The following is a 26,980-nucleotide window of genomic DNA, read 5'->3' as shown; positions in this document are numbered from 1 at the left end:
CTTTGTCTAGGACACAAATCCTCAAACCAACACAACGTGTGTGTGTGTGTGTGTGTGTGTGTGTGTGTGTGTGTGTGTGTGTGTGTGTGTGTGTGTGTGTGTGTGTGTGTGTGGCGAAATAATAACCAAATGTCCTTTAGTAGCACAAGACCTTAATAACTCAAATAAACAGTTCACTCTCAGAACAATGTTCAAGAATACTATTTAAATACCAAGCGCTTGGATTTTATACACGTTGGGGCCCATACGTTGGTGCACAAAAGAATAAACAAAAAAAAAGAACTCGAATCGAATCAGTCCGTATCTTATATCCTCCTCCTGTTACTCATGCTTCCTTACGAGTCACGGCCAAGTTCAAGGGTAACAAGACAACTCACCCTTTTTCCACCTCCGACGAAAAAGTGTGGACATCTAACCCCCGAAAGTCCGGACAACTCACCAGACATCTCACCCCAGAGGTTTTTTATAGTTTACTGAATATACCCTTTGAGCTCTTTTTGAATAGTTTACTGAATATTTCACAAGAATATAACACGGAGTGTTGCCAGTTTTGTGTGTGTGCATAAATTTGATTACCCTTTGAGCTCTTTTTTACTACTCAAGTGCTTACAGACTATTTTTTATATGCCTAACGTTTTAAGTTTCAGTTAGTTATGTTTAGTTTGTAAATAAATAGATGATTATTAATAAATACAACAGCATGATATAGATATGTCCCCTAGTTGCTCTCAACCCTATTATTCTCATCATCATTCTCCCATCCATAACAGTAATGAATTGGCCCTGTTATTTCAACAATATAACTCCTCTAATGAACATTCTTCGGACAGCAAAAGGCAATAACAGCTTATTTAACAATGTCTTATAGTCATTTATACTGTCTTATTATGTGGTCGGGAAATATTAAGGCGAGCTGTCTCTTGGGCGAGCTGTCCGCCCAACGAAGGTTACGTAGGTAACCATGGTTATGTGAGCGATTGGATAACTCCAATATATGATAGTTCCTCCGCTAGGCGGAGCCATCGAGCGGACTTACCGATGATTTCCCGTGCTAACATGGGAAAGTGACGTGCAAGTGAGGCAGCGCCTCCGAGGGCGCTTTGCCCGTGCACGTCACTTCCCCTTCCTCGTACCCTTTCCGAGGCGCGATAGATCTCCACGACTAGATTGGAGTGATTCAATCGCTCACATAACCATGGTTACCTACGTAACCTTCGTTATGTAGCGCTATATTGGATCACGCCAATATATGATAGTACACTACCAGATCAGTCTGTGATGAGAACAAGAGCCAAGCCCTCCCCGTGGAAGCGGCCAGCCCCAGCTCAATCACAGAGAGGAGCCCACTGTCTCCGGAGGAGCAGAGGCAACCCTCAAAACGGCTTGTCCCAACCGATTCTCAGGGACCACATTGACGCGATAGAACCTGGTGAAGGTACTAGGCGACGTCCAGCTGGCTGAGGCACAGATGTCCGAAAGGGGGACCCCCTTAAGCTGCGCCCAAGAAGTAGCCATGCCCCGAACTGAGTGTGCTACCACCAGGGCGACAGAGCCTGCCCGGCCAAGCGGTAAGCACAAGCAATGGTATCAACAAGCCAATGTGAGAGTCTTTGCTTCGAAAGCCTTTGGCCCAAGACTCTATCACCATAGCATACGAAGAGCTGATCAGTCAGTCTGATCGCCTTCGTTCGCACAACATAAGCGGAGGCGCCTTACTCCTTTCATAAAGCGTGACAGCAATGGGTGCTTACCCAGCTGTCTGTCAAGGCCATCAGAATGGCATGCAGAGATAGCGGCCACATACACCTTTAGTGTGTTAGCCGCCCTGCCCTCATCCAGCAGTGACTGCAGAAAGTGTAGCACAGTCTGAACATCACAGTGTTCCGGGTCAGCACCGCAGGTCGCGCACCAAGTGCGGAACCGGCACCAACAAACCTGGTATGTTGCAATAGTAGACAGGGCTCTGGAACTCTGCAACATATGTAGAACTCCCTCTGTGAGACCTAGACCCGACGACCTGCGCCTCTCAGGGGCCAAGCCCATAGCTGGAGGCGATCAGGGAGGTCACAGAAAGCTTTCCGCACATAAGCCTCTAGGCCCAACTGGGACACCCAGAGTTGACCTCTTGAAGCCACCACTGGGGCCACTGCCTGGCTGTTGGCTCGCACCAATTCGGTGCCTGAATACTTTCACTGCTCCATCTGTTCTGGCTTGGCCGGCACCTTGGAGCATAAGGACCAAGTGTGCAAAATAGGAGCCCAGCAGCATGGCTGCATTAAGGCGGGCCACAACAGCAAGGACATTAACGTGCCGTTCAGGAGCTGGTGACTGATCCTCTCGCCACAGGTCTCAGCAACCATTGTTCTTTTCTACGGCGTCTGACAGCCGGAGTGCCCACAGCAGGGAGACCGCCACCCCCGGTGGTGCCCATAATCCTCCACACTCGCAGGTGGGAAGCGGCCATCCCGGTGCCGCACCGTCCCAGATGAGGGGATGTGATTGTCACCAGGAAAGAGCCTTGTGGGTCGATAGACTCTAGCCGGGATGCATAGAGCGAGCCAATACAGCTAGCACATGGGGAACAAGACAGCGCATGGGGAAAGGTTGGACTACCAAGTCACAACACTTGGACTACTAAGTCACACCTAAATGTCGTCGGGATCGGACTCGAAACCGCGACACACTGTCAGGCTGGGATACCAGCCTAGATGCCTGGACCACAAGGCCTGCCCAGGCCAGAGTCCTGCCACAGACAACAAAAGCAGACACAGTGCCTATCCCCGATGGGCTGTGGCCAGCTCTAAGCTAACAAAAGCAGCGAAGGCTATGGCCAAAGCTAGACTGTATAAACCTCATCACACACTGTATATTAGCCCTTGGCTCATACGTTTGATAGAATACAAACAACAGTCAACTGTGCAATGCACAAATATATAAAGCTTTATCACACACCGTACATTAGCCCGTGGCTTATACGGGTGACAGGACAGAAAATATTATATACACAGTTACTGTGTAACGTATATAATATATGAAGTATGAATATAAACTATATCACACACCGTATATTGGCTAGGCATAGCTTTACTTGGGTTAAGTTTAGGTATATGGTTAGGTTTAGACATAGTTTTACTGAGGTTAAGATTAGGAAAAAGTTTAGGTTTAACCGTTTAAGCATAATTTACTTAGGTTACTTTAGGATGACAGGCCGTGCAGTTCCGCCGGCTGTATGCCCGGGGCGAGTTGGTAAACGGGTCCCAGAAAAACAAGCCTACAGACTGTACTGTCACTGTTCACAACTCACTGTGACTGCAAACAAACCACCGGAAAACCCGTCCGTTCTTCCGAGACAAAACTGGACTGTCAAACAGTTTTTAGCGCGGCACTAGACTTACTAATAAAACAGAATACTTGTTGCAATACTGTAAAAGTATTTCGGTCTACAATACTTTGGTTTTAATACAGAAAGTGTCCTTTTTTCTTTTACAAGCAACCACTCATGAACATCCCGTTTCGTATTTCCTCTTTCTTTTCCCCCAAAAAAGGTTATACCATTGGCTTACAATATCCCAACCCCCTCGCACTGATCGCACTGCCAGTCACATTGGCACAAATAGGTACCAGTAGGCAGGACCATCGGCAGGACGCGATGCAGCAATGTGGGTTTGATCTTTTGGTTCCCCTTTGAGGGGCTCATGATCATGAGGGGAGCATGCATAACTGACCCAGGGATGGATTAACCCCACATGGGCCCCTGGGCCAGTCATTTTTTAGGGCCCTGCATAGCACAAGGCGGGGCCATGCAGTGCATGTGCGCAAAACTTTATAATTATTATTATTTTTAACTTTTTGCCCTACATTTCACACAATCAACGGCCAATGAAAGGCCCCAGGAGCCTTTGTCAGGGCCTGAAACCCAGTACCGTGTGGTCCAGTTTCCGCGCCCCGGCCCGACCGGCACAATGGCTAATTTGGCCCTGAACTGACCAACCAAACACCTTCAAGTCATGACTCCCCATCTGTTGGAACCAGAGAGGAAGAGGATACAGTACAGAACTAACCTTGGTAGAGGGATGTTATTGATTGATTGACAAGGGAGACTGATTAAAGGAAGTGAAGCAGAGACTCTCCAGTGATCCAATGAGAGGGGAGATCATGCTCAGACAAGAAATGTTCGAAGTCAACACTGAGACTTCTGACCAGCCCAGAAAACATGCCGAAATTAGATCAATGAAAAAAAGTTTGAGGTGCTGATCAACAATCTTACTTCTAGTTCAAGTTGTCTGTGGTGTTGGTGTGTTTGTCTGTGTCAGAACTTAAAATGCCTGGCATCTGTGTGATGTTAGACCAGGGGTTCTCAACGTTTTTGGCTGGGGACCCCCGAAAATGCTTTGGCCATGTCTCGCGACCCCTGCCCCGCCCCCGTTCCCACCACCAATACAAATTGACCGCTACAATAACCTTAATAATAGAGAAAATACATCATAAATAAATACTGAAACCAGATATCATTATTAAGGAAAGTTTATGCATGCACTTTGTGTACTATGTAAACTCTAACTCATTCACAACGGCGTTTACGCTCATATCGTGAGCGGAGCGTGAGCGGACGGGCATTTACGAGGATTCCCACATTACGTGGGAATTCATGGCCATGAACTTGAACTTGACGTTGACTCAAGGCCGGATTTAGCAAGCCCCACTCAGGTGGGCAGACAGAATTGTAAGGGGGGCGACTCCGCCGGCGCGGGTGGGGTGTCGAACTAAGGCTGAACGATTTTGAGAAAAAATCCAATTGCGATTTTTCTGACCAATATTTTGCGATTTCGATTTGACTCGCGATATATATTTTTTAAAATCACACCCGTGTGAAGTAAGTGGTGCAACTCCGTGTGGGCGCCCCCGGGGGGGTCCCCGAAACTTCCAGACCCACAGGAACGTGCCCAGGGTGCCGGCCCGGTTTAGGCGAGCCGCCCCGCGTCCGAAACGGTCGAGAAAGAGTTACCGTGTGTGGGTCCCCAGGCGGTCCCTATACTGTACTGTACTGTACTGTACTGTACTGTACTGTACTGTACTGTACTGTACTGTACTGTACTGTACTGTAATGTCACACCTAAAATCATCATATAGGGCCTATACAGTTAGGCTGCGCAACAGTGACACTTGGTTGTGAAAACCAACCAAATGCTATTTTCGTGCTCGGACAGACCCAGCCAGCCAGCCACCCGGCACCCACCCACCCACAGACACACAAAGCTCCATAATGAAGTGGTTGCACCACTTAAAAAGTAAAGCTTCAATTTAGTATTCACTGTGTCCATTTAAAAAGTAATGAAACATTACCAAATGGCATACCATTCATTTACTTTACCAGGCAGTGTGATTCACAGGATGTGAGACAGCTCAAAATAATGTAGGCTAACTAACCAAATTGACCTGTGTTTAATTAACTACAATAAGAATGTGTGTTAAAATTGTAATGTTAGAAATAATTGTAAATAGCTCTCTGGATACAGACCATAAATGCAATGGGAACTGTATTTTGCCCGTAAACCTCAAGTTTAGCGGGCATATACATGTAATATACGGTAATATACAGGTGTGATGGTACAATTCGGGAGTTTACGGGAGTTTGTTGGAAAGATTAACGGGAGTTTCCTGTAATATACACATCCGTATTCCAAGCTTTTTGCGCAGTGGTAATTTCTAGACTTTCTATTTAAGTGCAATTGCTATTAGGCTACAGTTATCTAATCATCAGAGCACAATATTGTGATTCTCATTTAATATTCACATTTAGATATTATGTTCAATTGATTTATTTGTTTTTGAGGGGCAGTAGCCCCTCCTAAATCCAGTGCACGTATGTTCACAAACGTCCTACACAAACATTAAATTCCCATTGACAATTTTATGTCATTGTCTGAGCAAAGAAATAGGCCTAGTGTCTATTTTACGTCATGATGATGTACGATGATAAGAGCGCCCCTCACTTCACACGGGTGGGATTTTTGTAACCAAATAAAAGCATATGCATTGCATAAGTGTAGGCTACATTTTGACAGATGTGATGACAGAATTAGGCTATCAATTATTAGAGATCATTTTGTCTGAGGTTTAAGACAAGCTCATAACTTTAACTTTAATGTTTATGAGCTTGTTGGCCGGCTATTTTCCCACCACGGGTCCTGGTGTAAGCTTTTTTTTAATGATGGCTCTCGGATCTCGGTACAATTTCGTGGACCTCGCTCAGACAAATCAAAATGTACATGCACCACAATGGGGACCGGACCGGTTCACTAGAATCGGGGACGACGACGACAATGTAGCATTAATAAAATAAACAGGGGACAGGACAGCAGGACAGCGCCCGTGCCATGCGAAGGTTTGTGGTGTTGCTGCGGGATGTTTTGACTGTCGCTGTACCATGACAGGTCTTGCACAAAACTCTCTTGTTGGACGTCTGTAACGTCAAAACCAAAATAATGCCATATCCCCGAAGTGCCTGATCTCTTTGGGATTAAATTGTGCGGATTTAAGAAAGTTTATTCGGGCTCTGCAGACGCTATCTGCTCCTCAGCTGCTGCTGACTTCTAGCATGGTAGCATTAGCATCAACGCACTGAACACAGAGCAGAGTAGACGTAAATGATGACTTTGTTTTGGGCACTGCACGAGCGTGTACACATGCACTGCAGTCACATGCACTGCAGGGACACTTCTGATTGGTTAGAATAGAGAGCACAGTATAGCCGTGTTGTAAATACTGGATCAGACGCGCTCCGGGTTGATTATGATTTTTTTTTAATCGCAGCCTTTGCGATTTGCTAATCGTGTGGTTTCAAATCGCAATTTCGGTTTGAAAACGATGAATCGTTCAGCCTTATGTCGAACCCACATTGGGTGGGCAGGACGCACGTTTGGGTGGGCTCCTGCCCCCCCCTAGAACCGGCCCTGCGTTGACTTCCGTTGGTTGTAAACTCCACTCATATCCGCACCAGCTCAGAGGGTAGTGTACTCGCTATCAAGGCATGCGTATATTTATTCAGAAGGCTTTAGTCTTCATGCTGAATCAATTAATAGAGGCCACCTCAAATAAAATATGTAGGGTGTGTCCCCAATATTGGTCAACACATAAAAAAAATGATGCAACAAACAGACTGACAGTCAAGTACCGACCCGAGAAGGTGGACATGTCGGCGGGCTGACGGGGCAGCGCAGCGCCCCCCGGCTCCCTGGAGGTGCCGGGCATCTCCCCTATCTCCCCCCTGCAAGCAAAATCAAGGGTTACTGCGGCCGTCGGCTACAGTATATAACAAATAGAAGACCACATTACTGAATGGCATCAGCGTGTTTGAAAGTCGGCCAGTCATATCATAGTTTTAAGCCAGCTCACCTCCACTCGCGCTTGTTCACAAACATGACGGACAGACAGACTACCTATACTGTAACTCTCTGATCAGCATGTTGACAGAGACTCAGCCAATAAGTTTCACGTAGGCCTAATGCCTTTGCTGCAAGCACCTATCTCCCTCCATTTGCAATAATGTATATTGATCACATGCGGACGCCCCACACAGAATAGCCAACTCTTACCTTGATCAGGCTTGATGAGGGATGAGGAAGCATACAACGTAGTTGGATCGGATGAAATATAGCCTTTCCGAGTCCAAAAACTGATTAAGAAAAAAAAGAAAGAAAAAAAAGGCAAAACCGCATGGTCCGGTGGATTAAATATGTCCATTATATTTGCTTTCCAAATCCGACAGTGCAGGGCAGGGAATCAATCACCCCAGTAATCAATAAATCAAATAGGCCAAATGAAAATGATCAGATTTTATAACCCTGCAGTGCATGGCAATTCATCAGTAAGGGCTTTTATCATTGCCAAGTTTTAATATAGCATTTGGTCGTGTGGTGAACTGTACAAATGAACTGTAACATCAGTTAACTTATTAACGTTCTGACATTTAACTAGGAGTGAAGCAATGCGTGCCAAGTTGGCAAGTTGAAGATCTGTCCTGCAGAGACCCGCCTGTCAAAATTAACTGCTCTACAAACTGTTGTATATAACTTAAAGCTTGGGAATCCTGGATCTGTGCAGGTTATGATGATGTATTTCGATATTTCCTGTTGCCTTATATGGTGTGGAATGGGTGTGGATGTTCCATTAAACCATGCGACTCCAGGCGAATCGCTTGGGAAAGAGGCGGAAAAGGTACACCGGGCGAACCGCACAAATTAACTCATTACACCACCTTCGCTGAATGACACAGGGGATTGTCGCAGCTTGATCGGACGGATAAATACGATATCATTACGCATCTCCTTTACACCCGTGCGTACATTGGAATTCATTCAGTTGCAAAAAAAAAAAAAAAAAAAAACATTTTAAAATGTTTTGTTTGTTTTTTGTTTTTTGTTTATAATAATTATAATAATTTCGGGACCTGTGTGTGTGTGTGTGTGTGTGTGTGTGTGTGTGTGTGTGTGTGTGTGTGTGTGTGTGTGTGTGTGTGTGTGTGTGTGAGTGAGAGATGGAGGGGGAGGAACGGAGACATCTGGTTTGTGTGACGCCAAACCAGAGATTGATCAGACAGACAGACAGACGAACATTTACCCACACAATAACCCGGTCAATGCTGCGCACTGAAAGTTGAACATACTGATCGTGTTAGCGGCATCCTGTCAATGCAATAACCAAACTCCGGGCAAGATGATAACTCACCAACTTTTCTGCTTGTAGCCTACCCAATACAGTATAGGATGGATGGATGGATGGATGGATGGATGGATGGATGGATGGATGGATGGATGGATGGATGAACTGCTGTCAAATGGAAAAACAAAGGGCAGGTTAAATTGTGCTATAAATAAGTGATGCTAAGAATTTGAATTTGACAGTGATGGGCACTGACAGTCTTTAGACCTACTGTCAGTCCATGTAATGGTAAATGGTAATGCCATTTAGCTGCCAGGTAGTGTTAGGTAGACAAAAGGCCAACTCATCCTCAATGGTTGAGAAGAAACCGAAACACACACAATGGTACTGTGCCCCCATGCACTGGAATGTGCACACGCACACACGTATGCACACACGTACACACACTGTACTCGAAGGTATATTGCAAGGGCACATTTATAAATATAATCGAATCAGAGGCCCAGCCTCTGTATTTGTGTGGGCAGTATTCCTGTTCATTGATTTCCTCTGCTGTAAAAGGTGAAAGTAGCATGAGAGTGATTACTGATGAGACCGGCTCAAATGCGGAGCGCTCTGCTCCCGGGAGGCTGTCAGTTCCTCTTCTCTCCTCCATCTTTTCACTGTTGCCTGTCGACCAGCAGACCGGACAGAAGGTCAGAGGGCTGATGCATGCCAAAACTCAGAGGATTTTGCCCGCACCCCACCCCCCTTTCGCTCCATTCCCGTCTCAGATATGCAGATTCTGAACCTCCTAATGAGAGCATGTTACCCCCAGATACCATCTGCTCGGTTTGCACACTGTGCGGGAGAAAATAAAGAACATATGACAGCTTTCCAATGAGGCTGATTAATCAAAGTCATGGGGTAGTTGCCCTTTGAAGAAAGATTCTTTTGCAGCGTTCAACAAGTTCCTTGTGTTCTTCTGTATGAAGACTATATATATGCGCATATAATTAAATCATCAGTGTTCATTTAACTCTGAGAGTAGTGTACAAATTAAACCAAATGGATTACAAATCTTTGACATCACCTAATCAAACCTCAGAAGAAAATGAAATCTGAGACCACCTTCTTCTGAGATTATAATAATAAAAATCACACCCGTGTGAAGTGAGGGGCGCTAATATATTAAAGCCTAACTCATGTTGATTAGATGATGTAATGGTGATGTAAAACAAACGGTGCCAACACAAACATTAAATGCCATTAACAATAAAGAGACAATATGACGTAATGAGGTACATTATGACGTAACTTTCCCTTCATTGTCAATGGCGTTTACAAAACAAACATTGAACTAGAAAAGTCGCAATTTTGAAAAATTGCAAAGTGTGGTTGCCGCAATCGCTTACATGTAAGGGCCGATTCATACTCCTATTTTACCGCTGTAGGCTCTACAGAGCCGAACAGACTTTTATTCGGCTCTAAAATAGGAGTATGAATCGGCCCTTACATTGCGGCTTAGGAATCCACCACTCCTGAATGAAGTGTCTGGTGCTGGGACTCTGGTGCAACGCACAGGTCCTGGTGAGAGCAGGAGTGGACCTGGTGAGACGTAGGAGGGGCCCGGATAGGAGTCAACCCACAGAGCCTAGTCCTTCCATGCGCCAGAAGCGTACCTCCCAGCCCTGGCAGAGTAGTTCTGGACTACTATCTGGAGTAGTTCCAACGGATTGTGTGGCCTTGGTCTTTCCCTAATAGGACTCATCGAGGGTAGCTACTGAGACGTAAGTTGGCACTTGGTAACCCCGATGACCTTGGCATCACTGAGGATAGGTATTCAAGTATTCAAAAGAGAACTCAAGTAATTGTACTTTAGTTACCGTCTACCACTGCCAATTCCTGGCAGTCCTGTCCAGGAAATTGGACATGGTGAACGGCATGTTTTGCAATATAGGCCCCTCCCACTAACTTTGGAAGCCGATTACGGCCGAACGATACGCACAAAATTCTGCCTGTGGTGTTTGTCAATTTTTGAGAGATTTGGACAAAATCAAAAGGAGCAAAAAGTGTGTTTTGAAGAAAATTCAAATTTGGTGGAAATTGGCCAATAACGTGGCCTATATGGGGAGATGCGTCATGACCCAAGGAATCCATGGAAAAGGACATTTTGATTTTACGATTTACGGTTCAAGAGTTACAGGGAAAAACGTAAAGTGGGCTGTTATAGCGCCACCATGAGACTGATGTAATTCCTTTTTTATAATTTTTCATAATTATTATGAACCTCCCCCCAAGTCTTGTAAATATGGCGCTTACGGTCTCCGAGGGAAAAAATACTTTTTTGGAGCCTTAATAGTCTTCGATCTTCCCATTGTAAGTCTATGGAGAACTAATTTCTTAATATCAATTAAACTATACAACGGATCTCTTCGTTCGCAAAATACAAGCACACGATTCCTGATGAAGCCGGTCGATTTTACATATGGCTTGAGTGCGTGCGGCAAAAACTGTGGGAGGAGTAGCGCGGCAAAGTATCGCTCATTTACAATAACAATAGTCTGGTTTCCCTGTCAGGGCAACCACACTAACTAAAGACAAACATTAAACCTGTGTAAAGATCAGACCCGTCTGAAGTGAGTGGTGCTGTACTGTACTGTACTGTACTGTACTGTACTGTACTGTACTGTACTGTACTGTACTGTACTGTACTGTACTGTACTGTACTGTACTGTACTGTACTGTACAAGCTCTCCTCCCTGGCCTCTGTCTGAAGTGTTAGGCTGCACAACAGTGACACTCTGCACAACAGTGACACTTGGTGGTGACAATATGCTACTTCCGTGCTCGGACACAGGGACACGGACACACACACACACACATAGCTGTCTATAGGAGGGTTGCACTACTCAAAAAATCAGACCCGTCTGAAGTGAGTGGTGCTGTGCTGTACTGTACTGTACTGTACTGTACTGTACTGTACTGTACTGTACTGTACTGTACTGTACTGTACTGTACTGTACTGTACTGTACTGTACTGTACTGTACAAGCTCTCCTCCCTGGCATCTGTCTGTGTGTTAGGCTGCACAACAGTGACACTTGGTGGTGACAATATGTCACAGGGACACAGGGAGGGACACACACATAGCTGTCTATAGGAGTGGTTGCACCACTCAAAAATCACACCTGTGTGAAGTGAGGGGCACTCTTATACATCATCCCATGAACAACTGAATTTATGTGATATGTTAGCCGATTTGCCCGTCTACATACTGTATGACGAAAAGTTTCCCTTCATTGTCAATGGCATTTAATTGACATTTGACCTAATTTCGCCTTTCATTGTAAATGGCAAATATTGAGACGTGTGGGGGAAATGTATTTACATATGACGTAAATTTCCCCTTCATTGTCAATGGCATTTAATGTTTGTGTTGCCACACATTTACGTCATAATGTGGCGGACATTTGACCTAATTATTCCTTTCATTGTCAATGGCAAATATTGAGACGTGTGGGGACAAAATTTACGTCATATTTGGCGGACATTTGACCTAATTTCTCCTTTCATTGTCAATGACAATGTAACTCGAGAATACTGTTCCTGGAGAAACAGCGTGGGCTTGAGTTGCTCGCTACTCAATGATGATGTATTGACCCACATGTCCCTCTGTCTTCCTATTGGTTGACCCCCATGACGACACAGGGGGTGGACCATAATTTCAGGCCGCTATATGTGGCCTTCAAATCCAGCCCTATTTTGTGCTTATCAGAGCAATGGTCACTGAGTTATGGTAATTTGAAGTGTTAAATACTGCTATAGTGCTCCATGCAGTTTCATTTTTTGGGTGTGACTTTTCATGGCAGACCCCCTAACAGTGTTTGTGCCAAGTATGGTGTGGATTTGGCTCCCAATGTGGCCCCTGGTATGACTATTCTCATAGCAGACCCCTGAACAGCATTTGTGCCAAGTTAGGTGTGTATCGGAGCAGCCCTCAGGCAGCCAGACACGGAATATTGTCGCTTTAGCGGCACGTTTCACCGATTTAGCGCTCCTTCAGCAGCCTTTGCTTCTAAATTCCGGTGCTTGTAGCGGTGGTTCAGTCTTCTTTCACTTTCTCCCTGCCGTTTGATGCCCTCCCCCAAAGGTTGGTGCCCTGTGCTGCAGCACAGTTAATCTGTGGCATCACTGTGCCACCCCCCCATGCTTCACTATAGACAAGGTGTTCTTTTCAGTATAATGCTTCACACGTTGCAGTTTTGTCTCATCACTCCAGAAAATAGAATTCTAAAAATTGCTTGTGTGCTTTTGGATTTTAGTGCCATCATGCCACAGGAATGCTGCTAGAAGCTGGTTATTGGCAATGCATCAAGTATTAAAGACACTTTTCATGAAGTGTTCGGACACTGCATGCACTAGTCATTCAAAGTAGCATTTTGTGTTGAATTTGGATAAACCACTATTATCCACGAATTACAATGAATTGGAAACAAATATAACAGGGTTGACAGTTCATGTTCACTTAAGGACACACACACACACACACACACACACACACACACACACACACACACACACACACACACACACACACACACACACACACACACACACACACACACACACACACACACACACACACACACACACACACACACACACACAATAAGAACAAAAATACACACATTTACACAAACTGTTATTCAGATTAAATCATCTCCTGTCTGAAGGGATCAATGTTCGCTCACACGGTGAGAAGTGACAACTGGGAGTGCTGCTCTGCTCGGGCCAATCAGTGAAAAGCACTACAATATTGCATGCTGATGACAAGGAGGGCGCTACCTGCCCGGGACAGAACCAGACCAAAGGCTTCATGAAGAGAGCTGCGAAATAAAATAGAAAGATCACACCTGTGCGAAGTGAGGGGCAATCATCATACATCATCATACATCACATTCCGTGCTCAACTAATCAAATCATCACAAATGTCATTTCAGCCAATCAGTTTTCTGCCCTCAATTTAATTTCAAAATGTATTTTGCTCAGCCAATCAAATCATCGCTATGGCGTGATCAGCCAATCACAATCCAATGTTTGTGTTCACACAAACCTGGAAAGCTGGGCATAGGAGGGGCTAGCGCCCCTCAAAAAAGTAATACACACAGGTAAAAAACATTAAAGGTAGCTGGAACTGTGAAAAATCTATGTCTGGTCAGTGGTCAGACAAGTTAGGTAACCCAGTGTGCCCTTTGTTTTAATTGAAAACCTTAATCAATCCCAGTTTTCTCAAACAACAACAAAAAAGGAAAAGCTAAAGACACAGGGCTTGCTTTGTTCTGCCAACTCTCTTTCATAAAGGCATCGACATCTGAAGGACATTTGCAGGCGCTGTGCTTTTTGAAGGGCAAAGACACACACCCACACACACATACAGTAGAGTGTTTGTGGTTAAGCTTCTGGAGCCTCTTGTTCTCCGCCCCTCTCTCGCCTGCAGGGTCTCTGACTTTGGCAGACACCTGACCCAGAGTTCTACAATTGTCTGGTATGAGGCCAATTGTGAATCACATCTCTAAGCCAAGGTCTAACTCGAACTACCCCGTGGCCGTGGGCTTGTTACAGGGACGGTTAATCTGCCGGCTATACAGTTTAGGTGGTGTGCAGCTTGTAACCAAATCAAAAGGAAGGCACACAACAGGAAACACCCTGTGGTATCTTTGTTATTCTTGTTTAGGTTGTCATGCTAAAATAGTCCATAGCTATTCACAGCTAGGTTTGAACCCTGATCATACGTGTGTGTGTGTGTGTGTGTGTGTGTGTGTGTGTGTGTGTGTGTGTGTGTGTGTGTGTGTGTGTGTGTGTGTGTGTGTGTGTGTGTGTGTGTGTGTGTGTGTGTGTGTGTGTGTGTGTGTGTGTGTGTGTGTGTATATCCTTTTACCCTAATGGAAAGGGGGTACACAAGCACATGGCCGTTTATCCTACCAATCCACTCCGTTAGCACACATCTCTCCATGCACAAAACATCCTGCACGCCACCCGAATCCATATGCACTACATCACTTCCCCACAACTGCCATATTTACTGTACAAATATTCCTTTTGTCAGACACACTGTTATTGCGCAACATTTCGCTGTGATGCAAATTGCATCACACATTCCCCATTCCCCGGCCCCTCCCCTTTCCACTGTACACACACACGCACATACACAGGGCACAGCAGTACGGTACAGCACAGTATGCTACGGTACGGTACGGTACAGTACAGTACGGTACAGTATGGGACAGTATTGTACAGTACAGTATGGTACAGTACCATACATTACCGTACAGTACAGTATGGCACAGTTCAGAGGAGTACAGCACAGCACAGCACAGTACAGCACAGCACAGCACAGCACAGCACAGTACAGTACAGTACAGTACAGTACAGTACAGTACAGTACAGTACTGAGGAGTACAGCACAGCACAGCACAGTACAGTACAGTACAGCACAGCACAGCACAGCACAGTACAGTACAGTACAGCACAGCACAGCACAGTACAGTACAGTACAGTACAGTACAGTACAGCACAGCACACTTATTGTAAGTCGCTTTGGATAAAAGCGTCTGCTAAATGACTGTAATGTAATGTAATGTACAGTACAGTACAGAGGAGTACAGCACAGCACAGTACAGTACAGTACAGTACAGTACAGTACAGTACAGCACAGCACAGTACAGTACAGTACAGTACAGTACAGTACAGTACAGTACAGTACAGTACAGTACAGTACAGCACAGCACAGTACAGTACAGTACAGAGGAGTACAGCACAGCACAGTACAGTACAGTACAGAGGAGTACAGCACAGTACAGTACAGTACAGTACAGTACAGAGGAGTACAGCACAGCACAGTACAGTACAGTACAGTACAGTACAGTACAGTACAGTACAGTACAGTACAGTACAGTACAGTACAGTACAGTACAGTGGAGCAGAATAGAGTAGAGCAGGGGTTCTCAACCCGTGGGTCGCGACCCCTCGGGGGGGGGGGGGGGGGGGGGTCGCCAAATTATTTTGGGGGGTCCCCAAATAAAATAAAATAAATGTTTTTTTCTTTTCGTTTTTTTGCAACTGAATGGCTGGAAAGTGGAAATGAAGAGTTTACATATAGTAATATAGTACACATAGTACATGCATACACCTTCCCTAATGATTATATCTGGTTTCAGTATTTATTTATGGTCTATTGTCTCTATTATTAAGGTTATTGTAGCGGTCAGTTTATATTGGGGGTCGGGAGGGGGCGGGGCGGGGGTCCCGAGACATTGCCAAAGCATGTCCGGGGGTCCACGACCAAAAACGTTGAGAACCCCTGGAGTAGAGTAGAGTATAGTAGAGTAGAGTAGAGTAGAGTAGAGTAGAGTAGAGTAGAGTAGAGTAGAGTAGAGCACAGCACAGCACAGCACAGCACAGCAGAGCAGAGCAGAGCAGAGTACAGTACAGTACAGTACAGTACAGTACAGTACAGTACAGTACAGTACAGTACAGTACAGTACAGTACAGTGCAGTACAGTACAGAGGAGTACAGTACAGAGGAGTACAGTACAGTATAGTACAGTACAGTGCAGAGGACTACAGTACAGTACACACAGTACAGTACAGTACAGTACAGTATACTATTCCCGCTAGGTTGCCACATTTGCGACATCCAAGCAACTTGGTATATAGAAACATTGCCACTTGCCATGCTTGCTTTTACACGGAAATAAAAACAAGCAAAACTAAAAATAGGGCCACTCAGCCAGGTTGCCAAGTTTGCACTTTCCAAGCAACTGGGTATATGAAAACATCATGGGTTGCCATGTTTGCTTTTCCAAGTAAAAAAACCCCCAAAAAACAGTATCGCCCTCCCGCTATTGCCTTCTTCCCATTTGTGACGCGTGGCGCTAGGATGAGCGGGCCGACGGCCCGTGAAATTATAGTATAGTATAGTATAGTATAATTAGTTACACATTCCACCTCCATTTTAATTAAACACATTGGTGTATATGTTCTATAGCCTATCTTCAACTTTTATGTCAATTATGCTGCTTTCTAGGTCAGGTCTCTGCTGTAAAGAGATATTATACTGCTTAAATAAAGGTTACAAGAAATTCCCTAACTTCATGTATTCCCTCATACTGTAATGGTACCAAGAAGTGCTGAGTCCTGAGAACATAGTTTGCCGATCGTGAGTCCCTCAGATAGGCTGACGTTGTACAGACTGACTCAGTAAATAATTCACCTGGTATGAACACATCTCCCATTCCCATACTTAAAAAAAAGAAAAAGGAAAAAAAAAAGATATCAGCAGTATGTCATGAATCATCCCTTGCTGCTTTACAATTTTCACCCCTCCCACTACTTTGCAGTATATCAAGACAAGAGACTTGGCTGTTTTAACCCTCTTATCACGCTTTGCCCAGCTCTATCATACTAAAGTGGTATTGATCACACACTCCCGGCAAATGGTCCTTTGAACAAGGCCAAGAAACAGGCTCAGTTTGGTGGAGAAATGAGCACCATAAAAAGAAGCTTGGGGTGTTTGCTTAAGTCTTCCCTTGCTGCCTACTTTGCTGCATCAACCACCACCACTGTATGTGGAAGGATGACTGCACACTTCTTATATAAGCAGTGTCATCAAAAAGCAGCTCAACAGGTAGAAGCGTGGTCAGTTCCTTGATCTTAAACCCAGCAGACCTTACCTTTGTGTCAGAATTCAGAAAAGATGCCCACGCATTTTATCTTTTACATTTATCTGAGATATAAAGTTGGTCAATTTCTTTCAATTTTGTCTTTGATGGGACACCCACCCCACCAAGACAAATAAATAGTATACATAAAAACACTGTAAATTGGAAATCTACCTGAGCTACATACATCTTTCAGATGAACATTGTGGGCCCTATTTTTTGTGTCTTAAGTACAGTGCACACACCGTACCACATCTTATGAGAAGTTATGACTTAACTTAAGACCTGGAGGTGTGGCCAATGCTGTTCGGCTGTTTTGAGTGGCCAAACAGCATTGGCCACGCCGCCAGATCTAAAGTTAAGTCATTAGACCTGGTACTGTATAGACATGCAAAATAGAGCCATGTGTGTGAATCCGCAGGACCTCAGTGTCCTACTAATGGGATGTTATAAAGGGACAACATCAAAATCCACAGAGCAACCTCAGTGTTCTCTGTGCCCTTGTTTTGTGTTTGTATGACAGTATTTTGTTGTCAGACAGATATCAGGGTCGTGATGCGAAGGAGAAAGAGAGCATTATCCATGCACAGCTGGAAATCTGGTTGTCACATCAAGCACATTTACTTTAAGGGCTTTATTTTAATGAAAAATGAAAGTGTGATAAATGCAAATGAAGATCTCACGAATGAATATGCTTTCTGTTTTCGTTTCTTAAGACTGCCATGTATTCAATAAGAATGAATGGCCCTATATCACTAAAATATTCCAATAATATACCGGTATAGCCTATAGAATTTTTCTACATTGCTTGTATTCTATAAAAAAGCATTTAGATTTGCCAAACCATCTGATAAATCATAACTCATTATGGGTTACACACCACTAGTTTCAAGACTAACATTGCCTATAGATGGTATTGTTTCTCAAACGGTGTGAGTACTGCTTTTAAATTAATAATCCAATTAGCCCCAAAATACAGATAATTATGCAATGACATAGAACACAATCTCTATACACAAACGTGTGTATCCATGGCAACCAGGACCATCCAATTCAAAATAATGATAAAATGATGAAGTATGTTATGATAGAAAATAAAATTCACTCACAGACACACGCACACTCGCATGCATGCACACACACACACACGCGCACGCACACGCACACGCACACGCACACGCACACACACACACACACACAATGAAATATTTGTATAGGCCTACCAGCTATTACTGGTATGGATCCACATAAACAGTAGCCTTGTACCTTGTACAAAAGACAAACACTTCCAGTGAAGTCAGACAATATAGGAAAACAGACAGTTACAAAGTGCCTATACAGTTGACATACTTGTCAGAGACAGACATCAGTCATGGATAAAGGAAACAATGCCTCCTCCAAATTGAGCGGCTTCCTATACTAAAGCTAATACTGAGCAGTGCCTTTCTAACTGTTTGGCCCTCCTTTTGGAGAGGCCGGCCATGTGAAGTGAGATGCATGGTGTCAGGACAACGATTGTTAGGCTTGTAGGTTGCGCATGCGTCGGCGTCATACCACCATGTTTGAAGGAGCTGTCAAGCCTGACAATGTTATGCTTTTTAAATTTATTTTACTTTGAATGCATGTCTTAAAACACAACCAAAGTGGTAAACTGGATCGATGAGAACTGCCTGGCTGGCTGCATCCTGATTCCTGACCAGGCAGGCTACAAACAGAAGACTACATCTCCAAAAAGAAAGCCAAGATTGATCTTACCAGAAGTGATTCACCAGCAGCGGGCCCTTCATTCTTCGATTCTATACTATCCGGGTGGAAATTGGCTGAATCAACGCTGCGGACTCCAAAGGGAGTCTGAGCGAGGAAGTTCCACTCCCTGTTTTAAGTTGTAGTTCTGCAGCCTCCGTGCTGTCCTTTTCCTTCTGCCTTCCCTGTTCGTAAAAAGTCCAAAAAAGCCCCTCAAAATGAATAAAGCCAAAGCATGCCATGACAAACGCTGTCGTCTGTCCTCCCAGTATAGCTGGACTCGGTGCTAGCTCCAAAAGCGTCTTCTGTTGCTCCATTACTGTCCCCAAACACTGTCTCCACTCTTCCACTGCTGCAATCGATTGCCCAGGGTATAACGATTCAGCCCACCTGAACTCTATCAGCTCATTACCAATCGAATAAAATCTCAAAACTAAACTTTCCAATTACAGTCATAAATCTAACACTGAGGGTCCACAGCTATTAATTCTGGGTGATAGTGTCATTTGTTTTGTACAACTTCCCGGGGCTATCACTTACTGTCTCTCTGGCGGTAAAACTCTTGATTTTATTTAACTAATTCATGCACTGCTTGATGTCCATCCCTCCGTCCACACTGTAATAGTTCACTCGGGCATGAATGCTCAGATATCAGACTACACGCTGAGCTGACATCGCTTGTCGATACAGTTGAAAGCCTAGGCAGGAGGTGTGTCTTATCTGGCCCTGCTTTATTCAAGTCACATGAACATTTTAGCCGTCTCATACAGCTGAACTCATGGATGCAGAACTACAGCCTTTTGAATGGACAGGTATCAGTCAAAAGGGAGACATCGAAGAGGAAAGATGGATGGGGAAGGATCAACATATGGAAGGTCAGAACAGGTCAGCTCCATATATGGAGATCTAAGGGTTTGAGGTCAGATGTAGAGTTGCTGGCCAATATAGATGACAACAGGGATCTCCATATTGATGACATCAGGGATCTCCATCCCTGATGATGTCACGTGATGTCACAAGGCATGACCATATATGGAGATGGGGGGTGACGGACGGACGGACGGACTGACTGACGGGAAATGCACATTTTCATAGTAGGCCTAAATGCGACCTACAGTCGCAACAAACAAACAGCAAAATGACAAACAATCTCTCAGACACTCCATAAATGTCAGCAGTGCATCCAGCTCTGTCGTTAGGCATACATACACACAAGACGCACTGCGCGTAGGCCAACACGCCGAGGGGGGCAACAAAATGCGCCAAGCCGATCCTCATATTAATAATTTTCTCTGCGGCTTAATAAGTGTTATTTATCACCAACATTAGGAAAAATCTAAGGTTGCATTCACACCTCTACTTCAGTGGACTCGATGCGATTGGGGGGTGGAGTTGCATCATTCTTGCATGTTTAATTTGCTGCGTTTGCGTTCACAATGCGCTACAACCACAGCAAGGAACCGCAGCAGGGCACTTTATCAATGTGTTCGATTCATAAACTACAAAGTGAAATCTATGGTGTTAAAATTATACTTCAAGTAATAGTTAGGACGTAAAGTGAGGGTAACGTACGTGGATGCAGTGTGTCATCGGGGAGATGGGGACTGGACGTGTGTGTGTCTGTCTGCATACGCACACGCACTCTTCTTTTGTACACATTGCGGAGGCACAGCGGAGACGGGAGCGCAGAATGAATTTTCCAACGTTTACAATATGTAGCTGTAGCCTATACCATAGATGATCCGATCATCATATAAAATTATTATGCATATGCCTACTAGCTACAGTTCATAGAGCATGTGTTTAATTTTGAAGTAGGCTATTTGTTTAAACAAGATGAAGAAAGTCCCCTCGGATCTCCACACACAGTGACAGTACTCCATACGCACAGACAGAATATTTTGTACACTGCAGTGTTTCCTTAAGCAATTGATTAATGTGCTCGTCTGACCATATCTGCGCTGCGTAATATATGCCCTCTCCGTCTCCAACTGTGTTTACTCCTCATGCTCCTCACGTTTCATTTCCTGGCTTTATTTGATGCGAATTGCATTCACACCTGCAGTGAATCGAAGTCGGGTGCGCTTGGAAGCGAAGTGAAACCCCGGTTTTTTGGCAAACTAGAATGTGATTGTTTAATCCGCACCTGGATTCGAATGAGTTTTCACACCTGCCAAACGAAGCACACTTTCTGACAATGCGCAACAGGATTTGTTTTAATTGCAGTATAACATCCTGGTGTGAAGGTGTACATTTCCCAGACATTTGCCATCTGTATTGTGATGAAGGTGCCAAATTCAGTAGCATGGTATGAAACTCGTCTTAACATGAGCCTGAGGATCATGTTACCATGGTGATGTTTGAAGATGTATTGACTCAAAGGCCTCATGCTGGCTTCTATGCACACTATGTATTGACAACAAGAAATGAATTAGAGCAATTTGCCCAGTGTATCTGCCTCTAACTCTGTTCGTCCTTGCATCCATCTATTATCGCTCAACCATGCTGCATTCATGCATCTAGAAAGAAAGAAAGAAAGAAAGAAAGAAAGAAAGAAAGAAAGAAATACATTTTCCCTTCATTGTCAATGGCTTTTTAAAACAAACATTGAACTAAAAACAAACATTAAACCTCAAAAAAAAAAAAAATCACAAGATATACATGTAGAATGTGATTGTGTTTTAATCAAAACCAACATTGCATGTAAACATTTCTAGATGAACTGAGAGCTGATTGTTTAAGATTCTCTTAAATATGAGTAGCGCTGAGTTGGCAGTGGCAGGCGTTGCACCACTCCGTGCAGCCATGTCATTCTCACTACGACGCACATCTCAGAGCTGAATCCTGTTGCTGTCAGCGCAACAGCCTTGGAACCATGCAAAGAATAATAATAATCATTTTCCGACCGCGGTCGAGATCGTGGATTTCACAATATTACGCCAGACTTCCCGGTCCTTCATTGCCATCCCCAGTTCCTGCTTACTGATGCCTGTGTCCCTAGCGATGACATCAGGGAACGACAGTTTTCTACCTCTGGTCTGCTTTGAGGCAGGACTCCAGAGAAGAAGGGAAGATATAACCTCATTGTCAGCTCTGTAGCAGTGGCCGGCAAACTGTGTTCTTCTGGATCGGACTAGTGAAGAAACACGGGGAAGGTTGCCGTATATTAGATTAGTCGATGGGTGGCTCTTCCAAGACAGATTTTGCGCTCTCATTAGAAGGCGGTTGTAAGTGCCATCCAACTGATAAGCGCAATGTCATCAGCGAAGTCAGTGTCGGTTAGGTATTTAGCAGGATGACAAGAGCTTCTCCTAGGCGGGTTTAGTTGGTAGCCCTTATCATTGATAGTATCAACTGACATACGAAGAACACAATCAACAACAATAATAAATAGAAACGGGGCAAGTGTGTTTGAAATTCTTAAATTATATGGTATCCCCGGCAAAATGATCAATGCCATAAAAGTTCTATATACAAAATAATAATAATAACTAGAAAAGAATCGCTGCAAGCAGCGATAAGGCAGGACCAAGCAGGAAGGCAATAAGCAATAAGAATAATATGCACAATAAGAAATAGAAACATGGAAGAGTGAACTTGTGAAAAAAGACCATGTAATTGTGACAGGGTCAGTTGTAAATAATTGTGTGTGGGGGGGGATGAGTGAGTGAAAACCAATGAAAAGACAGGGATTAAAGGTTAACTGAAAAACTATTACAACAAACAAAAAACAACAAACCAATGGGGGCCACTTTAAGTTGTTGACTTGAAAAGTCCCAGTTCAGTTCCTATTCATATCCCTGAAAGGCCAGGTGTCCAAATCAGTCTTTGTTTCAAAATCACTGTTGTACAACATCAAATAAACTATCAATTCATGAGTAAAGAACTTGATTTGATCAGGATCAAGTTCTTTATACAGGTTTCCCACTAAACAACTCAGATTCTAGCATTGTTACGGCCATTTAAACTTGGATCAACCAAGGGCTAACATAATAAAAGGACATGAAGTCAGATCAAAAGTTTATAAAAATATTACAAATGTATTTAAAATCCGACATTGCAAAACAGGGACTGATGGACACCCAAAAGAATACTTACGACCAGCCCATTTGAAACTTAACTAAATAATAACAGCAACAAAAAGGGAACACACCTGTTCAGTTTGGGTGTTTGGGAGACCATGAGCTGCTGGTCACAGCTCCTCTTATATAGCCTGCAACTAATCATGAACAGCTGACAAGGGTGTGGCAGCCAGAGCCCTCAGGTGATTGACAGGTGAGGCACTTTAGACCAGCAGAGGTCAGCAAAGCCACAGGCACTACAACAGAACAAAGTAAATAATTTTTTTCACAAAACGGCAATTTTCACTGGCTCATAAAACCTTCATTTTTTCACTTAAGAAAACGTACTATACTTTCCCATGTCCATATAGGTCCAAAGTTCACATGTAGAAGTTTTCGTGCATTTTGATCAAAGATCCTGGGAGGAGATGCATTTTAATTGATTTTCATATAATTAAAAATGGCCGGTGATCTAGAGGTCAGAGGTCAAAAGTAAGAGCACGTTACTTGTTCGGTATGAGGAGACGCATATGTGTGTTGAGGTTAAATTGTTTTTTGTTTTTGTTTTTTTAAATGTTTTTTTTTTGTGGCTTTCGCCATTTTTATTTTATATTTTTTATGAGGGACAGACAGTAGGCTGACAGGAAATGGGGAGAGAGATGGGGGGAAGACATGCAGTAAAGGCCGTCGGGATCGGGAGTCGAACCCGCGGCACACTGCCAGACTGGATTACCAGCCAAGGTGCCTGGACCACTGAGCCATGGCCCAGGCCGAGGTTTCATTGTTGACGGTCAAACGGTTCATGAGCTATGCGTGGTCAAAGTTTGCATTTTCAATTGAGTGCTATAGCGCCACCCTTTGGCCAATGGTTGTGGGCTTCGCATCCTCACCGTTTGGCATGGCCCTCTACCATATCTCCAAATTTCGCGAAAACCGACTGCATGGTTCAGCCAGAACTGCTATTTTTGGCGGAAGGAGAAGAAGAAGAAAAAAAACAGCAAAAACAATAAAGGACCAAGTCCTTTCAGGACTGCTTGGTCATTCAATGATAATAATAACAATTAGGTTACATCAAGGTAAACCCATGGGGTTTGTGAGGAACCCTGTACGTGTTTCCAGTTATTTTTCATGCTATATTAAAAAAAAGCTTGTTTATTGGTTTAATTGAACGTACTGTACTGAGGGCAGAGATGATTGGGATGACAATCCTCATGGGAGTTTAAGCAGACTCTTTTTCTTAAGACTGCATTCAACTGGGTAGTTCTGTTCTCTGTACTGCAGAATTCCACATGGGAGGATCAGGCAATTATACTGACTTGTCAAGGGCCACCTTTGCTAAGTTATGTGGTTTGTATTATATTCATATAATGATGATGTCATCAAGATGTGATTCACCATGTTAATGATTTTTTTCAGACCTCCAGTTCTAGGAAACACAGAATGGGGGGGACTTTTTATTATTTCCACACAACAGCTCTAAGGTATATTAAAGGACCACTTCACCGCTTTTCAACCTATCTTCATATACTAGTCCTCACTAATAATCATGATAAAATGGCTACCATTTTTTTCTACTCAGTCTGTGTCTCATAGAGACACACGGGGACTACAAATGTCACGCCCCCAAATGAGACAGCGGCCCCACTTCTGGTCCGTTTCAACTGTGTACTGCAGCTGCCAATGAAATCCCTATGAGAGGCATCATGAAATACCCTAATTTCACTGGTTCATTACTGAGGCTATAGCGATTTTTTGTGTGTTCTAATAAAGTGTCCCATATGTTTGATTTGTCCTTTTCAATGTCACATACCTTCCATCTCAATATACATCCTACAATGTACTATAACTAGAATTTCGCGGGCCTTCGGCCCGCTCATCCCAGAGTTGCGTTGCCCCGCGTTGCGATACAGAAGTCCACAGATACAGAAGTCCACAGTGACACGCGTTTTATGCAGCTGTTTTGTGTTGCAGCGCGTGCGCGCGCGCGCGCGCGCGCGTGTAGTGTTGTTGTTCTTATCCATATATGCGCCTCGGTTCGTCCCGTTTGTTCCACGCCAGGTGTCGACGCAGTCGTTCGTGCGATTTGCGTGTTTGCATTATTTTAACTGTGTAGGCATACCATATTCTGAATTACCAAAAAGAGGACACATGCGCGCGTGCATGTGGATGTGGATGTGCACATGCGCGTGCACGTCGTGCACGTCGTGCATGTGCCGTGCGTGGGCGGTTCTGTTAAATTGAGATGTCAAAAGAATCTATAGCCTAACAATAAATGGATCAAATATGCTCTATATTAGTTATGTATTTATTTAAAGCAGTGGCTCTGAAAGGTGTGATCCAGGGACCCTCATGGTTCCTTGAGGGGGTTCCAAATGGACCCATTATAGGTCTGTAACTAACTGTGAGAGTGTAACACATGGACCCAAATGGACCCTTACAGGTCTGTAACTCTGAGAGTGTACAAATGTAACCAAATGGAGTGTTTTATAACTTTTAACTCTGATACTGTAGAAATGGAATCAAATGGGACTCTTATGGGTCCATTTGGTTTGACTCTCAGAGTTATGGGGGTCCTTGAAATTAAAAAGTTTGAGAACCTGTATGCAATGGCTTATCTGTTGTAAAAAGAGAGACCAGCCTATTCTCCAAACCATCATATCTTATGCTTTGCTAGGTTGTACAAAATAATATTGGGTCATTATAATTTGCAGGACTCACCGCGCGCACAGCTGCCTTGTCTGTGTTGACATGACATGGGCTTGCAGGACAGAATTTGTATTTGTGACAGACACATAGTTCCTTTGCAGACAATACAATGTGCTTCTCATTGGTCAGTCGCAAAGCTAAGAAAACAGCAGCCTACTTTTTCTGCATGTCAATGATGAGATAGTTCTCCGCTGTCTGTCTATCTGCAGACAGCGGAGCAGCCAGCGAGCCTTTCTCTGATCTGCGGTCGGGACCAGTGGTAGTGGTGTCAGCGTGCAGCGCATGCAGAGTTATGAAGAATACACATTCCGGGGTTCGGGCTGAAAGTCCACCTCTCACAGTGTTTTTCCACTACGAACCATTGAACGTGCATTGTAATACACATTGGTGTGAATGGTCTGTGAGCGTAGCGATACACTACAGGCGATACGTGTAAAACCCCGGACATTTGAAGGAATGTATAAAACCACCCGGACTGGCCGGACAGGCCCCCAAAAGAGGACGTATGGTAAACTGTGTATGTAATCGCGGCGCTGTCCATCCAAGTTAGAATGAGTGTGTGTGTGTGTGTGTGTGTGTGTGTGGCTGGCTGCCCTGTGTTTTGCAGCGTGGGAATCGCCATGTGAGGGGGCTAGCCAATAAGGGCCGTGTGTTGCATGTGGAGAATTGTGTAGGTTAGTGTGTGTGGTGTAGCCGAACGGGGTGGTGAGAACATGAGGGGGATGTAGCACAGCAATCGGTGACCCCTACATTAAGCTGTGTTGCTCCCAGCATGCAGTGCAAATGCGTGTTGTAGCAACCGTAGCCAATGGGAAAACAGGATGCAGTGTTGCCAGGTCCGCGAATTGTAAGCGAGTTGTAAGTAGCGTGTTGAATGGCATTTTTTCTGTGCTTGTTTTCATAGACGTGGCAACAAATTAGGCGGGGGTGTCGGTGCTTGTGGCGTGTTTGTGTTTATTATTGATATTGATGTTGTTTGTGAGTGTGGACGGGAGGCGGCTTGAGTGGCAGTGCAATGACAGTTTTTACGCGGATGGTGTTGATTGTGGCCGTGCGGCGCGACATGAGGAGATAGCCGTGGATCGACGCGGAGGGTAAGGCTGTGTCG

Source organism: Electrona antarctica (assembly GCF_951216825.1).
Source record: "Electrona antarctica genome assembly, chromosome: 5".
NCBI classification, from domain to species: domain Eukaryota; kingdom Metazoa; phylum Chordata; class Actinopteri; order Myctophiformes; family Myctophidae; genus Electrona; species Electrona antarctica.
The sequence above is the reverse complement of the archived record's forward strand: the minus strand, read 5'-3'. Positions refer to the sequence as shown.